The sequence below is a fragment of the Pseudopodoces humilis genome, chromosome 5 (genome assembly GCF_049639895.1).
Source record: "Pseudopodoces humilis isolate 2021_Gansu_Grassland_sample_001 chromosome 5, ASM4963989v1, whole genome shotgun sequence".
NCBI lineage: Eukaryota > Metazoa > Chordata > Aves > Passeriformes > Paridae > Pseudopodoces > Pseudopodoces humilis.
In genome coordinates this window covers 21689836-21707515 of record NC_142204.1, presented here as the reverse complement: position 1 = coordinate 21707515, position 17680 = coordinate 21689836, and the positions used below count along the sequence as shown (strand labels likewise).

The window sequence follows — 17680 nt, the reverse complement described above, 5'->3', positions numbered from 1 at the left end:
CCTACCTCACACCTCCAGTATGTATGACTTGTGAGTAAGCTTCCATTTCTGCTCTCTCGTCTTTGAAGCTGGCAACCTTATCTTTTCTTCATCCTATGCATATGTACATGGCTGCAGTGTGCCTGTGCTGTAGAAGCTGTTTACCACAACTTCTTTCAGGGGAAATTACTTATATAGATGGTATATAATGCCAAGGAATTGTCTCATAAACCAGAATATCCTGTCTTGTATACCTATCAAATATGATTGTCTCTAGATAATCAGACAGTCACATATTGCAATTCTTTTTCATTATCGTGAAGATTTTGTGTTTATTCCTTGCTGCAGGAGAGCATCAGAGTATTTGAAGTCATAAAACTTAACTCTGTCCTGTACAGACAGAAATGGTTAGGAATTATTTTACTGTGTTGTTTTACCATCCATAGGTGTCAAAAGCAAGGGGGCATTTGATCTTTTGATCTGTGACATCTTGGTGAGTTCTATTATTTAGTCATATGAGCAGACACAGAAGTCAGCAGGTAGATTGGCTCATTCTGACCTACTCCTAGAAGAGGAAAATCTAACCTGTAAATCTACCTAATTTAGGATTTGAGAGGTACCTAGGAAAATGGTGTTTTGAAATACTTAATGTGCTTTCATAAATGGTCTTTTATTGTGGTCTTGGCTGCTCTGCTGTGTTACTGTTCCTCCTAAAAGGAACTGTGTTACTATTCCTCCTAAAAAGGAGGTTTTGGATTAATTGTGTTTTGGTCTAAGTAACAGTTCACTTGAGCTTACTGTCCTGTTTGTAAAGACATTATTGATATGGAGGTTTGTTACAGAATTTTCTTTTGACAGTGGTTTATTCCACATGAATATGACTATTAATTCTTTGTCAGTGAATCCATGTTAGCCCATGATGACCTTTTCCCTTCTCTTCCTCAAAAAAGTATGCCTTCATTATAGAAAGGCTGGAGACTGCTGGGGAGAGGAGAGGAATTTGGTCTTTCTGATAATACTGTTGAAGGTCTGGATTCAGTGGAAGAATAGAAAGAAGTGCGAATGTCCTTCCTCAACCACAGATGAATTTTTGAAGAACAACAACTTTCGTGCATAGGAATTGAAGGATGCACCCTTAATAACGTGTCCTTTCTGAAGGTGTACGTAAATGCTATGATTTTAGTAGAATATTGATAGGAGAATGGTGCTAGGACTGTTAAAATTTTGGGGGAGTTTTAAGACTACATTTTATGTATTATTCAAAATCTTTACTGGAAGGGTTGTGAGGCACAGGATCAGGTTTCCCAGAGAAGTTGTGGATGCTCCATCCTTGGAAGTGTTTAAGGCCAGATTGTAGGGGGCTCTGAGCAACCTGGTGTAGTGGAAGGTATCCCTGCCCATGGCAGGGGATTGGAACTAGGTGATTTTCAAGGTCTCTTCCAACCCAGACTCTCATGATTCTATGATCTACAACAGGTATATCTTAACAAAGCTCCAAAACTGGAGGGAGGACTCTTTTGGAAGAATGGTGATATATGACTCCTTAAATAAGTCACATTCAAATGTGTCTTGTGCAACAAAAAATTTCGGAGGTCTGAGGTTCTTTGCCCTGTGTGAAAGGCCTGCCTTGCATGCATGGGGGATCTGTATTTAAACAGAGGAGATACCTTTGCTTCTCTCACTGATTGCTTAAGCCATGAGCTGACAGGACAGGATAGTGAGTGCCTGAGCCCCAGCTCCTTCTTTCAGGGGAGATGCTAAAGCAGTAATGACAGCTAAGTCACCAAGTATGGCCAGTGCTCAGATGTGACCTTTCATGCCTAGGCTAATGCTGCCTGAGCTAGAGTAGTGCTTGGACTAATGTTGTCTTAGGTTCTTGCTGAAACATCTTCACTGAAGATACAGAGCCCAGACAGTAGACATACTCCCAGTGGCTTTCAGAAGGAATTTAATTCCTGATTCATGTCTGTGCATTTGAAAATTCCTGCCCCCCTAATCTTAAAAGTTCAGTGCTTCATCGATGAAGTTTTTATAAACTATTGAGTTTAATTAAGAAACATGCTGAATCACTAAAATAGAAGTTCTTTAAGACAATGAAGGAGGATAATGAATAATCAAATAGGCAGCTGTCATTCTGGTAGCTGGAAATAAGGCATATTTGAAATATTCTCCTTGTCCTTTGTATTAGCATAGAGGAAGAAAAATCAAAGTTGTTGGAAGGCAAAAATTTGATTAAATCCATGTTCTTGCCCTCTGCTCCAGTAATTGGCATTGCATATGAATCTGAAAGCTATAGGTATTTTTGAAAGAAATAGTGTTAATTTGCCACCTAGACTCCATATTGTGAGGCTTGAAATCTCTCTGAGAAAAAAGAAGATGCAACTGGAGGTGTCACTGTGGTGCTGTGCGTTTAATTATGTGCATATGCTTGCAAGCTCACATATATATATAAATAGATAAAACTGAATTATGTGCAGTCTTTCACATCCAAGCCAACATGTGAGGACATAATTTGTCTCTTCTGACTTCATATGGAAGTTGCTGGGCAGGGCCAGGGAATCTGAAACCCGTGTGAGTAATTGCATGTGTGAAATTATGCAAAGCTATGGCGGATAAAAGCCACAGTTAGGAGGTGTGATCGCAGCTTCTGTGAATAAACAAACCCCAGATTTAGTGAGTGTAGGAACAAGCAGAGGGTGGTCTGCAGGTTTCAGTAGCAATGGCACTGACTAGTCCAGGACACCTGATTCTTGTGTGTACTTGGCCACTGAAACCTGAATGTGCATGTACCCAGTGCATGTCAGATGCGTTCTACAGGCATGTTGCATGTGTTTGTGGGGTGGTTCAGGACTCTTGCAACCCACAGGGAGATTTTTGGTGCATTTTTTTTTTCTTCAGGAAGGACAAATCTTCTGACATGTTCTAGCTAAGCACAGTGGCTGGATGTTACTTGCATGACTGGGTGACCCCCAAGTGGATGAGGGAAAGATTGTGGATGTATTCTATTTGGAATGCCATCTCCCACAGCATTCTGGAGAAGCTGGCAGTCCATAGTTTGGGCAAATATGCAAATATTCCCTGAGTTAAAAACTGCATGGCCGGGCCCAGAGAGTGGTGGTGGATGGTCACTCATGGTATTCCTCAGTATTGGGTCCAGTCCTGCTCAATATCTTTATCAGCGATCTGGACGAGGGGATCAAAGGCATCCTCATCACAGTCACAGATGACACTAAGTTGGGCAGGAGTATTGATCTGCTGGGGGGCTGGAAGGCTCTGCAGAGGGATCTGAACAGGCTGGTTCCATGGGCTGAGGCCCATTAGTATGAGATTCAGTAAGGCCGAGTTCTGGGTCCTGTACTCCTGCTCCTGTACTCTGAGCAATCTATTCCACTTGAAGGTGTCTCTGCCCATAGCGCGGAGGTTGGGACTAGATGATTTTCAAGGTCCCATTCCAGTCCTAACCTTTCTAGGATCACAACAACCCCAGGCAGTGCTACAAGGGGGAAGAGTGGCTGGAAAGCATCCCAGATGGAAAAGGCCCTAAGGGTGCTGGTCAGCAGCAGCTGAACATGAGTCAACTGTGCTCAGGAGGCCAAGAAGGCCAGTGGCATCCTGGCCTGTATCAGCTGTAGAGTAGCCAGGAGAGCCACAGCAGTGATTGCCTGCCTGTACTCAGCAATGGTGAAGTCATACCTCCAATTCTGTGTTCATTTTTGGGCCCCTCACTGCAATAAAGACATTGAGGTGGTGGAGCATTTCCACAGAAGGGCAGTAGAGCTAGGGAAGGGTTTGGGGACTGAATCATAGGAGATGTAGCTGAGGGAGTTGGTGGTATTTAGTCTGGAGAAGAGGAGTCTTGGGTGTGCCCTTATTGCTCTACAGCTGCCTGAAAGGCTGTAGCCAGGTGAGGATTGGCCTCTTCTCCCAGGGAACTGGTGACTGAACTTGAGGAAATGGCCTCAAGCTGTACCAGGGAAGGTTCAGTTTGGAAATCAAAAAGAATTTCTTCACTGAAAGGCTGTCAGGTGTTGGAACAGGCTGCCCAGGGAAGTGGTGGAGTCACCATCTCTGGAAGTGTTCAAGAAACAGCTGGACGTGGCACTTCATAGCATGATGGTGTCTGATCAGAGCTTAGACTTGATCTTCGAGGTGTTATCCAACGTTGAGGATTCTGTGATTCTGTGTTGTCAATTTTGCTCTCATTCTGTGAATTCCAATTCCTAAAGCAGTGAGCAGTAAAGGGATAAGCAATTATTGAGCCAAGACTCCTGTAAAAATTGCATGTGTGAAGTCAAGGATTGCATACATGATGACTCTGGAAAACAGTTGTATTATTAAGCATGTCAATTTTAAAGAAGTTAGTTTAACTTGATTAAATCTATTCTGTGGGTACTTTCTTTTCCCAGTTGAATTGTTTCAAACCAAGTAGAGCTTGTGATTCTGAGCAAGCGTGTTCACACAGTCCCTAAATGTAGTCTAGTTAATCTACTCAAATTCCACGTGCAGTTAACATGAACTGATTGATTTTTCTCAACGTCCCCAGGTAGACAGACCAGTCTCACTGACTCTTACCTGTTTACTGCTAGCACTGATTCTTGAAAGACTGTCCGACTTCTACTGAGGAAAGTTGGTGTTTCTTCTGTGCTCAGTTCCAGCTTTTATCCACAGAAGTTAACGGAGTGAAAATGAGTTACCCTTTATCTTCTTACAGCTGTCAGTTTTATCTTTAACATGATGCTCATCTGAATAGCAAATTTGCTGCCATGCTCACTGACCTTTCCTCATCAGCTTACCAGGGTAAAAATGGGTGTTGAAGGGCTAAATGGTAGATGCAACGTAAAAATAACTCCAAAGTAAATGTACCTATTGAGTATCTTCTTAATTAATTTTATGTAAGTGCAGGCACATGCTTTAAAAACAAGCAACCTGAATATGAGAGAATCTTTGAAGCATAAAGAGAAACAAAATCATGTTTGATATATTTACAGAAGTATGATATGCAGCCCAATACTTGATTGCTCTGGGACTGAAGACCTCTCATATGGAAGCAGGGGGTAAGAACAGCCCAGGCTATTTTTGCAAATGCTGCATTGTGTTTTTTACTAAGTTAGGCTTCTTTTATTCCCAATACGGACTTTTTCTTCTGCAGTAGTTCTAAACTTCATGCTTCATTCCGTACTTCATCAAGTTATCTTTGCAGTTGTATTCTTAAACTGACAGTTGGTTTTATTTTTAAATAAAAAAGAATATTATTTCTCTTCATACAATGAAGTCAGAATAGAAATTTAGAATCAGAATTGCGTAAAATTGTAAAATGTGCATCCATCTAAGTTTTCTAAAATAACAGTAATGAGATGCTGAAAGCCAGAACTGTGCAGCCGTGAGAGTTGGTTGTATAGAATTGACAAGAGAACCATGAACAGTGGCAGAAACATGTAATTGACACTGTCCTTACTGGGCTTCATTTGTAATGTCTTCTCAATAGTGTAAAATTTCCTCACTCTTTTCGGTCCATATTGTGTCTTTTCACCATTCATTTGACTATGTTTCTGTCCCATAATAGTTTTATCAGGAATGGAACTTAATGTGGCATACAATGTGTTGATGTTTGTTTCTTTTATTCGCACGTGATAATCACCAACTATCTCAGCAAAGATCTGGGAATAGTTTCTTAGCTGCAGCTGCAGAGGAAGTAAAAAATAAATGTATTTGCGTGTATCCTATGTAAACAAGCTTTTTTTTAAAAAAATAATTTCTCAGCATCTGTTGTAGCATATGAGAATTATTTTATCTTAGAAGCAGATTTCTGAAGTCTGAAAAATGCTTCTTGCCACTTCTTTACAGCTACTATTTGTGCCATTTAAAATGGACTATTTTAACCAGTGCTTGCTGTATTAATTGTGAAAGTGAAAACTTCATTAGTGACCACCATAACAAGCAGTGATACCAAATAAAGACACCTGAGAAAGTTCCCAGTACTGAAGATTTGGAGCAGAATGAGTTACAGACTTGCTATAACTGAAGCACCATGCACACTTTAATTGTCATCTTGGTTAGATTAGTGGTGGATATGTAATAATGTGGTAGTTAAGAAAATATGTGCTTACACAGTGGTTTTCTGAGGCAGATGCTGTTCTTTGGGCTATTTCATGGTGTGAATTGTAGGTGAGGTTAATAGAGGGTGCTACAGCAAGGCAACTGGTGCAGCACAGTGATACAAATCCTATCCTCCATATACTGCTAGTTGAACTTAGAGTCTCTGAGCCTTGCATTCTCCTAAGCACTGCATTCCCTTCATCCTGGTGATATAGTAGTACTGGAATTGCCTTGCTGTGGAGTTTTTCTCATGTGTAGATGCTGATATCTGGCTTTAGTAGGAATTTGAAATGTCCTTTGAAAGGTTAAAATTGCTGTTGAAAGCATAATAGAATACATTGTTTTTTAAGTCTTCTAAAAATAAGTACATTGTTCAATCAGAAACAGTAATATATATAGTAATATTTACAGTATATAGTATAAAACCATGGTGATCTCAAGGTATCTTGTGAAAACTCAATTTTTCTAACCCTTCTTGTTGAGGAAGTCGCTCTAAGCAAAATCTCATTTAAGCAGCGCTGTGCTATGTGCCTATCACCTTATTTTTAGACTTGGCTCTCCTGAAAATAGGGAAGGAAGGGGTGAACAAAAAAGCCCCTCGAAATAGTAATAGAACAGATTATTTCTCAGCTTCCCCAATTATAAGCAGTTTGTGGACAGGTGGTCACTGTTCTCTGTCTAACACAGATGAAACTTACCAATCAAAACCAATTGTGATTATATGTTGTCACCTTTTTCTCTCAGTTCTACTCTAAATGTTATTTAGATTATTTCAGTCCCAGATTGTTTTGGTTCATTAGGGCCACGGTAAATGCTCAATTTTACTACCAGTCTTTTAACTGTGGTGCACATTTTGAAACCTTCAGATCCTAACAGTCAGAAATCCCTCCCAAAAATCTGTGCACTGTCCATCTACAACCATGTCGTAAAAACAGTAAACAGCTCTTCCTGGGAAAGTTCATGACCTAACAAAAAGGAAAGTTGGACATGAGATTAGAGGAAAGCTAGCATTACCTCATGATGTAGATGGGAAATGCAAACAACTGAAATCTGACCAAATTGTATAGTTATCGGTCCAGAGTTACAGATAGAACTCCTCCCTCTTGAGTCACAGCCCATTGTTTTTTTTCTAGAAAATCATCACTGTTTTTAATCTTAATCTGTCAGTTAAGAAAGTTAACAAGGGGTTTCTGTGTTACTGAAAATTGCATTGAAGTGTAATTGTATACACTATGGAGGATCAAAGCAGAGGAGAAAGTGCTATTTTACAGCTCTTTTATTTGAATTCATTACTTGATCGTCGTAAGAATTTCTATACCTCAGTGCCTAAATCTGTGCCTTTTCACTTACCTGGTCAAGGAAGCATTTCTATATACTCATTGTTGTCCTGCCTAAGTACCAGGTCAAACATTCACAGTTTAGCATTATATTTGAAATTAATTTCATCTTTTTTGTCAATAATCCCTCCTGACTGATTACACATTTCTGACTGTTTTAAAGCCATGTACTAACTTGTCCTTTTAAATACTTCCCATTAGAAAGTGCTTTAAAAGTTCTGAATTGTTTGTTGCTATAGCAATACTCAGTTAAAGATTCATAGAATGTTTCTTTTATTTTCTTCCTGCCACAGGGGAATTCAAAAAGTAGATTCTGAATCTATTTCATATACAGGGGCTTCAGTAGTACTGTGTGCAGGGGAGATTGCTGGGAGAAAGGGAAGGGAAAAGTTGTCCAGAGTTCAAATCTATTTCTAGAGCACTGACTGTATCTGCAGTGATGGGAAGACTTTGGTCCTATCTATTTGGGTTTCAGGGGATCTTGTCTTAAAGCTGTAACTGGTATGGAAAAAAAGCACCTACAGAAGAAATCAGCGTTCTTTGCCCATTCTTGTTTTCCCACCTAAAGTATGATGTGCATTTGTAGTTCTTTCTTTTGAACTTCAAGAATTTGAAATGGTGCCATTTTTCTGTGGATTGCGAATGTAGGCCGGGCAAAAGCTAGGCTCCAAAATCATCATTCATGCCTAATATCTCATCAGTTGTTTCCAAAAATCTGTTTTGAGTAGTAGCCCTGTCAATATTTAAGTTTTTATTGGAGCATCAGCAATTGCAACCTTAGTAAACAGCTGAAACTCTCCATAATGCTATATTTTGAATACTGTTGATTAAGTATAATCTGAATTCTCTTCCCAGTTTCAAGACTAGCAGGAGACCTTGAATGAGTTCACACTCTTGCTGACTTCTAGAGTTGACTGGTCACAGAATGCTGTACAAAAAAAAGTCTAGATTAACTGTATGTGATATTTCATATTTTGTTATTGAACACTTAATTTGACAAGTGTGGTAGTTTACAATGAGATCTCAGTATTTTTATTTCTTCTGTGGAGGATTCCACCTCTTAAAGTCTGAAAGAGCTGTTTGAATTTCATGTGGTGTCTGGAGCAGCTATTGTTTCCACATGCCCAAAGAGCTGCAGGAGTGTAAAAAAGTGGGGACAGTGTTGGAGTCAGGGAGAAAAAGGAAAATGAAGTTCAATATTTTGTCTGTATCTGTTGATTATGTAAGTGAAAAATGGTGTAATATCTGTATTCTTTTTTCTTTTTCCTTCTTTAATCTTTTTTGATTGGAAAATGTAGTTTGAACAAATACTACTGTAAAGCACACTGGCCTTGCTCCTATTTAAGCAGTGTATCTTTTTTTCTTTCTTAAATTGAAAAAAAGCCCATCAACTTCCCATTGTTCTAGGAAATTCTAGGAAATTTAAGGTTTTGTAATTTTGCATTTATTCAAAGGGTTAGTGGGGATTGGTGGAAATTATTAAATGCTGCTCTTCATGGAAGTTCCCCAGTTGTTACCAGAATCCGTGTGCAAACTGAGAAATTAGATCAGTCCTTGCAACACACTCATGTAATTTTTAAAATCAGAATGTTGCTAAAAAAACCCCATAGCGTTTTAAAATAGATTCTTCCTATTTACATCTGGGTTTTTGAGCTGTTATGGTTCAATTCTTCAAGCTCTTAAAGCTCTTGTGATTTAGAGGAAGAAAAACAAATATCAGGCAACTTGTAGTAATTTCAGGAGCTGCAACACTGAGATAACAAAATACTCAGAATGCAGTTCCTCTTCACTTAGGCCCTAATTCTGCAAGTACATAAGCCATGCATTCACTTCAGTAAAGCAAGCAATCCTTTAGAGAGTGGACAATTCCTGATGTTGAAGTTAAGCATTTGAAAAGGTGTTTCCAGGATCAAAGCTGTAGCTATCTTGGTTTCAAGGGCTTGTGGGTGTTACTTTAAGATACTGACAATTCAGTGTACTCTGAACTCATAGAAGACCTACTGTAACTTAAGAAGTCTGTGAGGTCCAATATTTGGCTTGTTTGTAGAAAGTCCAGGAGAACTGTTAAGCAATGACCTTATTACAGAATGTGTAAATCTAGAGTAGGAAATGTGAAAGGGAAATGTTGCAAACTGCAGACAAATCCAGACACCGATCTCTTCTCTGGTCACCAGTGACAGGACCCCAGGGTGCAGTGTGAAGCCAGGTCAGGGGGCATTTTGGAAAAGGCATTAGGAAAAGGTTCTTCACTCAGAGAATGTTTGGGCCCTGGAATGGGCTCCCCAGGGAAGTGGTCACAGCAGCAAGGCTGACAGAGTTCAAGAAGCATTTGAATAAGACTCTCAGGCAAATGGTGACTCTTAGGGCTGTCCTGGGCAGAGCCAGGAGCTGGACTTGATGATCCTTATGGGCCCCTTCCAGCTCAGGATATTCTATGATTTAATTTTCTTGAGCTTGGAGGTTAGCCAGTATAAAACACAGAAAAATTGCAGGTGGTATCTCCACACTAAGGCTGTGTTCTTCCTGGTTCATATATAACTAGGAATTCTTTTCAGATTCCTATATTCATCACTTGAAAGCAAAGCTCTCATCCTACTATAAACTGCATGGGTGGTTCCACATTAGAGAAGCGGAATTCCATGTGCCTGTTTCTCTCTGCCTTGAGTTAAACAAGAATCTGGTTTGCCACAGAATAATTTTCCCCATCACCTAAGAGAATAATATAATGCTTTCTGCAAGTCTGTAGTAGTCTTGATGAACAGAGGAGTCAAATGTTTTCTTTTACAGTGTTACTGTCAGTTCCAGAATTGCACATCAGAAACCTGCTTTCCCCTCATATAGCAATTACGAGATTCAAATCCATGGAAATAAGTACTGGGCCTTTATTATTTAACTGCTTCATCTTTTAACATTTTATTTTTCCCTGCTGTGGTTAAAACTGGAAGTTACTTCTTAATAAAAGTATAGCTCTTCATTCAGTGGTTTTGTGCAGAGTCTGTGTGATTGCTGGTGACTGGGGTCAGGGTTAAAAATCTCCATCACCTAGAAGACTTGGGAATAATAGAAATGCTTCTCTAAGTGCAGCATTGGTTATAACTAGTAACAATGTGATCTTTGAACTGTAGGTACTTCCTTGTTTCTATTGTAGCTCTTCTTTATGATGTCAGTAAGGAGGTTTCTGATTCAGGCTCGTGCTTCGAGTCCAAGAGAGGTTGAAAGTGGGAGGGGGAAGGGGAATAAGGACTCCTGGATTTTTGATGTTTCAGAGCTGGGATAACTGAAGTGCTGATACTTCTCAGGAATGAGAAAACACTGTTGCTTATTAAATACTTTTAGTGGGCTTGTTGATGTAGTCACAGAAGGACTGAGGGAGATCATAGAAAAAACAAAGATGTAATGGGAGAGGGAAAGAAGATGATGAAAAAGTAGACCGGGCAGCAAAAGAAAACAGGGAGAAGGATAGAGAAGGGCAAAGAGAAGGAATTTTTAAGTTAGCAAATCACCATGCTTCTTTCTGCCATCTATAAATTATTTTCGAGAAAAATGTCTGATCTGCAGACCTTTTGTTCTTTATTCCTTTGGCACTTGCTGTAGCTCTCATTCATTTTTCTTACCTTGAGCTAGTTTAGAGGTAGAACTATTAGATTTTTGCTAGGATAGGTGAATTCTTCATCAGTCATTCTTTCTGCAGTGCATCAGTAACGAACAGGTTGAATTGAAGACTGGCATATTCAAATTGTTCTAGGAAAATTTCTGCCCTAACACAGCTTGTGAGTTTGTGGATTGTTTTAATGGGGTAAATAAAACACGATGCTGGAATGGGATCCTGTGTTTTGTGAATCATCTTGTTTTGAACAGTAAAGGGTTGACGAGTCATAGGTGCTGGTCATAATAAAATATTACACAGAAATTAAATTGCATGAATATAAATAAGGTAACCATTCCTATTTTAAAAATGGCTGAATTAAAACTGCATAATTTTGATAGAATGAAACCTGATGTGCAGTGTCATGGAACCTGTTTTGAATGCACAAGAACAAGGTTATAAAAATCAGTTTATAAAAAGTTTTAAAAGGCTGCTAAATACTGTCAGTAGCTATTACTGATTAATTATTATGAATCCAGATATTCTTTGGATTCTGTATCAGGTGTTCCATGTTTGTATGCACGTGTGCATAGAAATAATGTGTATATTTTTCTTTACTACATGTAAGTTGTGGAGAAATATTTTTGACTCAGAAAATAAAGCTTGCTATAGCATTTACACAAAATTTATGCTCTTTCTGCTGGCATATTTAATAAATGGGAATTCTAGAGCAGTATCACTCATGGGAAGATGTAGACATTGTTCTGTATTTGATAGAAGGATTTTGGTAAAATGTGAATGAGGATCTACATAAAATTTAGCTGTGTTAATTTCAATTTTTATTACAGGTACTAGAGAGAAAAGAAACTGTGTCAAAAATAAGAGAAGTGGTAAGAGAAATAACCACTTGTGTTTGAACCTTTAAACCTGATCCATCAATAGCTGAAAATCTGTGTTCTTTTATTTTTCAAGTTTGTCATGGTATCCTGGTAGATGATGGGTAGGTATAGAAAGAAGTTTTGACCTATTTACGTTGATACTCAGCTGACTAAATGTCAGCTTCCACAGCTGGTGGCTGAGGCAGGAATTTGTTGGCAATTGGTGGCAAAATTTTGGATTCAGCTTTGTCAATCAAACCAGGATCATTTGTCCGGGTCATGTCACTTTTTGAGGTGTGCTGTGCTGAACTCCCAACTACAAGAGTTAATTCCCATCTTGGAGAACCAAGTGGCCTTTCAGACAGCAGCGAGTGTTTCTAGTAAGAATCCAGGCCACATGATAGACCAGGTGCCAGCCATCCTCCATACAAAGTTGGGAGGATTACCAGCAATCCCAGAGACAAATGCAAGGGGCCTGGCTATGATTGAAATAGCTGAAAAATTTGGAGCAGCTGGAGATGTGGCAAGTAGTACAGCTCATGGAGTGTCCAAGTGCTAATTACCGTTTATCAGAAATGTGTTTTGTTTCTCATATTTTAACCTTGTGTGATTTGTAACCCTAGAAGGAACAGACTCAGAACTTCAAAATCTTCAGAAATGTTGCGGCAATACAACCTCCTAGGAGGTTTATTTAATTACCTAAACCCTTTCTTGTGTTCCAGCCCAAAGGAACTTTCGTAGTTACGATTTTATAGTTGTGATAAAAAACAGGTGCATCATTAGGAGTTGGTCCTTACACATCTGTTCCTTACATGTTACCTGTTACTTTGCAGAACAAAACCGCCTGGAAGGCCACGACGTTTATTATTTCCCAGCTTCACCAACATGACCTGTTCATTCTTATTTTATGAAGTGGTTGCATTCTCTTCTTGCCTATCATTCTCAGGGGAAAGTTTCTGGTTGACTAATTATGCCCAGAAGCAAATGGTAACAGAGCAGCTTCATGCACTTCGTGTCCAGTGTCCTTGCCTTTGGAAAAGTTAAACAGCACCACTCCCATCTCCTCTTGAGAAATGTGTACTACTTTTTCTATGTTACCAGCACAAGAACGTTGTGTGCTTGGAAGGGCCCTTCCAAGGTTGGTTAATCAGGTGGCAGTCTCCCATGGAAGCTTTTTGGGGTTTTTTTGATGGGGCAGAAAAAAGGGAAGAGAATATTTCAGCTTGTTCATTGTTTACAAACACAAAAAACCTGAAATGTTGAGAGCAAAAGAGATGAATAGCGAAACGAATATTTGTTCACTGAAGGCTTTATGGAAAACCTGGAAAAATCTAAATTTTCTCTTGTGCCTGGATGATTTTCCATTCAGAAAGTTTTATTTCAGGATAGAAATTGGATCTGGGAAACTGCATGATTCTGGAGAGCAAGGTGGGAAGATAATTGGCTGAACTATGTAAGGTCTTCATTACTTAACTTGATACTTGCTTATAACACAGCTTGGGACATTCAGCCCATCCAGGATTCCTGGGGAAATTTTCCATTTCTTCTAATGCAGGTATGATTTTTACTTTAACCTTGGGAAAAGTAGCAATCTCTAGGAAGTCCTGCTGTTTTGATACCTGTGAAACTAAATAGCACAGAGCTATTAAAAGAGACGGTAATGCACAACAGCAGCTAGGAGTTCAGCTCTGTTGTGGAGTGAGAAGCAGAATTATTCTGGAAAAAGATCTGTGGACAAGTAAAGGATTTGTCTCTGCTCATAAAATGGTAATCAACATAGTCAGTGAAGTGCGATGGAAACCACTGCGGGACATGCCTGCAGTACTTCGCTTTGCATTTGATAATTTGCAAAACAGAGCTTACTTATTTATCACCAATTCTGTCATATTGCATTTAGCAATTTGACTTTCTCTTGTGGCTTGGCTTTCCCTACGAGATTCTGGATCTAGGAGCCCTATTTTCCTTTTAGGGGGATTTTCTAGTATGCTCTCAATTTGTTTGAAACCTTCCAACCAATTGCTGTTTTTCAGATCTGCTGTTTGTGTTTTTAATGAGGATAGTTAATATAGCACATTCTTCACATTCAGCATATCATCCAAATTCTTTTATAATGGGGATTGATTTTTAAGCAAAAAAACTGGGTGCAGGGATTTCTTGTTACTGTCAGTTTATCTAGTAATACATTGTGATGTTTAAGTTTATGCTGTACTACTTTATAAAGTCTCTAATAATTTGGCTTGTAAGTACTATTGCATTCATTATAGCATTATCAGTAAAGAATAAGATAAAAAGGGTAATTTACATTTTCAAGAAAATGTGTTTTGTTTTTCATTGCTTCTTGTTGGGTTCTTGAAATGTTTCAGTTATGTGACTGTCTTAGTTATGTGTTGCAAGTGCTCAAGGTACCAGATAACTTCATCTAGGCTTCTTTTCTCATGGAACTTTGAATTAGATGATCCTTCAAGGTCCCTTTCAACCCAGGCTGTTCTAATAATCTGTGATGCTGTGTGACTTAATATAGGTTAATTTCCAGAGTAAAAAAGCAGAGTGGAAAGAACAATATATTCTTTTCTGTGGTAACAAGGAGATGAAAGACACTGGCATGAAGTTGGTCCTGGTTGAAGTTTGTGTATATAACCAAATTTGCAAAGAAGGGGTATAATGAGAGAAGGTGAAAAATGGGTTTGCTTATTTTAGGCTTCAGTTTCTGTAGCTTGACAGACTTCTCATCTATGCTTTCTAGTAAGTAACACTTCATTACCTGGATAGTTTGCATAACAAATTGAATAAATTTCTAAATAAAAAAATAAATACAGAATACTTGAGAAGTATCAATTTGGGTTAGAATGTCTTTTTTTTCATTGTTTTGTTTTTTTGTTTGTTGGTTTGGTTTTTTTGTTTTGTTTGTTTTTTTGTTTATTCCATGAAGCAAAAGTACATGTTACCCAAACTGAGTCAGTAGCCTCCTCGAGCTCAATACTGTTAAGGTATTGGGTTTAAGACCCCAGTTTAACCTTTTTTAAGAGCGTGTTTGTTGCACAGACCAACTCAAAATGTTTCTGCTCTGTGAGTTTTTAATTTAGAATCATTTTAGAAGAAAAGTTAGCTTTGTAACAAGTATTGGACCATGAGATCTGTGAAAACAGGAAAGAAAATCCCAAAGGATGAGAAAGAAATCCCCTTAAGGTGAACATCCTGTATGTATGCAACCTGTCTCATGTGGTTGAAGTGCTCTTTAGAACAAGCAGAAGAGTATTTGTCTAGAGCTTTGTTTTCCACCATCAGCAGGAAGGAGAAATATGTTAAACGTGGTCAGTGCCAAAATTTCCATGTTGTCTGTGAGTCTGTCCTATATGATTTACAGCAGCTTGACCCAAATTGCAGCTTGTGGGCCAGTCTGGCCTGTAACATGATTCCTTTCATTCATCCTCCCACCTTTTCCTAAGAGAAGATGGACAGTGGCTCTTCTGAGCTTGAAAGTCAAATGACTCTGTTTATATATAGACAGCTCCTTGAAGCAAGATCTGTTACCACAGCAATACTGAATAAAAAGTGATGGGGGTTAAACAGTGGTGTGCCTCATTATCCATGTCTTGTGTGTTCCAGTTTCCCCCATGGAACAGCTCATAGCTAGGATGTAGGAGTCTCATAGTTTTGAACTGAAGGTTCAGTTACATGAATGGAGTCAGACAGATTTTAGTAACGATTCTCTGAAGTGTGACTTGTACTCTAATCTGAAAGAAATTGTGGTATAGATAAGGGTAGGAGGGTCTGTACCTGAATAAAGGATAACCATCTGGCTTTACATGGAGATAGTTTGTGCAAGACTTCTGACAGATTTTTGCTTTGTCTTTGGCTGAATACCTGTAGGGGTTTTGTTGTCTCAGATGAAGAATTACTTGCAATGTCTTCTGATTGGATTCCAACTCATTCATATATCATTTATTCTGTGTTTAACTCTGTCCTTGATGAGTCCCGCTGAGATACAGAGAACAACTTTTGTATGTCAAAGTACCTTAACCACTGAACTAACTTTTTGGCCATGCCCAGAGCTACCCAACAGTCACCAGGTCATTTTGAGAGCCAGGGTGCTGGAAGTCTTTGCCTGTACCATTAGTCCCCCTAGTTCCCTCTCTCCCTGCATTGCAGCCTTATTGTGGGTTCTTCTTGCTTATTACCATCTTTTCTCATGTTGACTCTTAGGTTTACAATTTCTCTCTGCATCTGAAAGCTGTTCTTACTTTATACATATTTGCAAACAGTAACCTGTCTTCTTTGACTGAATTCTTGCTTAAAACACACATCCTCTGCAACCCCATCGTTGTGTGCATGAAAGAAAAGAATAATGTTATATGTATTAAATTAAAATTACCAATTTCACTGTCTGTTCTGTACTGAGTACCTAATTCATGTTCCCTCTTCTTGTTGCATATTTTAAGTTGGTTTGGACAGAGGTCATCGCTTTCAGTGGTTTGCAAAGTGTCATGTAGGTTGATTATAGTAATTAAATCCTATTAAATTTTAGCTTTTGCCTTTGATGCTGTAACTGTCTTCGAGAAGGGATCAATACCACAGTATTCAGCTCCAAGTGAAAGAGTTAGTTGTTCTTATTCTGTTGGACATCTTTTCTCAACTCTAATCTGTCTGCCATAGGACCCCTTTTCAAGGAAGATCTGTAACTAAAATGAAGAGTTATTGCAGATCGAGAGAGAGGTGGCTTGGCAAAGATGGGTGAGATCAGCATACTGCAGGCTTTTTTCTTCAGCCAGTGCTGCAGTTTCCTCATTTTGTGAAACCTGCAAATCAGTGTAAGGATAAATAAATAAAATTTAAAGTATTGGCAATTACAACATTGTTTTTGGAATAATTGTGATGAGTATTTACTGGGGATTGTGTACTGCTTTCGACTTGGCTTACTAATATTGTGTTGCATTAGCACTGCTGTATTCCTCACTGACAGTACTTTTCCTCCCCAGAAAAGTAATCTGAAAGAAACAAATTTAAGTCTGTTGACAGCATATCCATTCTTCTGAATTACCTCCTTTGAACAGCTTCAAATGAGTCCACATGTTCTTGGGGTGTCTGCTACAGGGTATTTGGATGTCTGAGAAAGACATAAGAATTTTGTATAATGGTGCTTTGTAGACTCTGAGAGATATTTAGGGAATGGGGAAAAAAGTTGTGTTGTACTGATTTTATATAGGTTTTGTCTTGTGTTGTCAGATCCCTTGAGTAATTATCCTGATAAATAGGGCACCATTTTTTTTATTTGCCAACTGTAGAGGTCCGAAGACTACACGATTAGTGTATAAAGCTATTATGTAAATCCTCTTTGCCCCAGTTTAAGTTAATGCTCTACATATGGCATGCCTGGTAGGATGAGAATTCATATTCACTCCTTACCCAGTCAGTGCATAACTGTGCTGCTCCTGGTGTGTTGCTAGAAGAGGAGAGCTGGTCAAGGGGTTTGTAAGTACTGAAGCAATCATCTTAGTTTTTCATGAACAGGATACAGATGACTCACTTCTTCTGTGTTTTAGCACTGACATGAGACTGTTCTCAAAATAGCACATGTTCAGAAATAGGACATCTCCCACCCCCATTAGCTATGAAATCAAGGTAATGTAGCTATTTAATTTTAAAACAAAAAGCAGGAGGAAATTTGAGCACTAGCAGCAATCTAGAATTGCAATCTGTGATAAAGAAAAACTTTATTTCCACTTCCCAACAAGAGGCCAGATTGCAAGTTATCATCTAGTAGATAAAGAAAAGTTAAATAAGGACGACTAAGTGCTAAGAAGACT

The 17680-nt window shown here is 38.8% G+C and overlaps 1 protein-coding gene across 7 annotated transcripts in view; it reads left to right on the top strand.

Annotated features, from left to right (window-relative positions):
• The window catches only part of LARGE1 (LARGE xylosyl- and glucuronyltransferase 1), a 276790-nt gene that overhangs the window by 28220 nt on the left and 230890 nt on the right, over positions 1-17680 (top strand). The window contains exon 1 of one of the 7 annotated variants that reach the window (XM_088054851.1): positions 17303-17345. The exons of the other annotated variants lie outside the window; for them this stretch is intronic. The gene's annotated coding sequence lies outside the window, so the exon portion shown is untranslated. Of the gene's footprint in view, positions 1-17302; positions 17346-17680 lie in introns of those variants that run through there. 7 annotated transcript variants of the gene reach the window in all.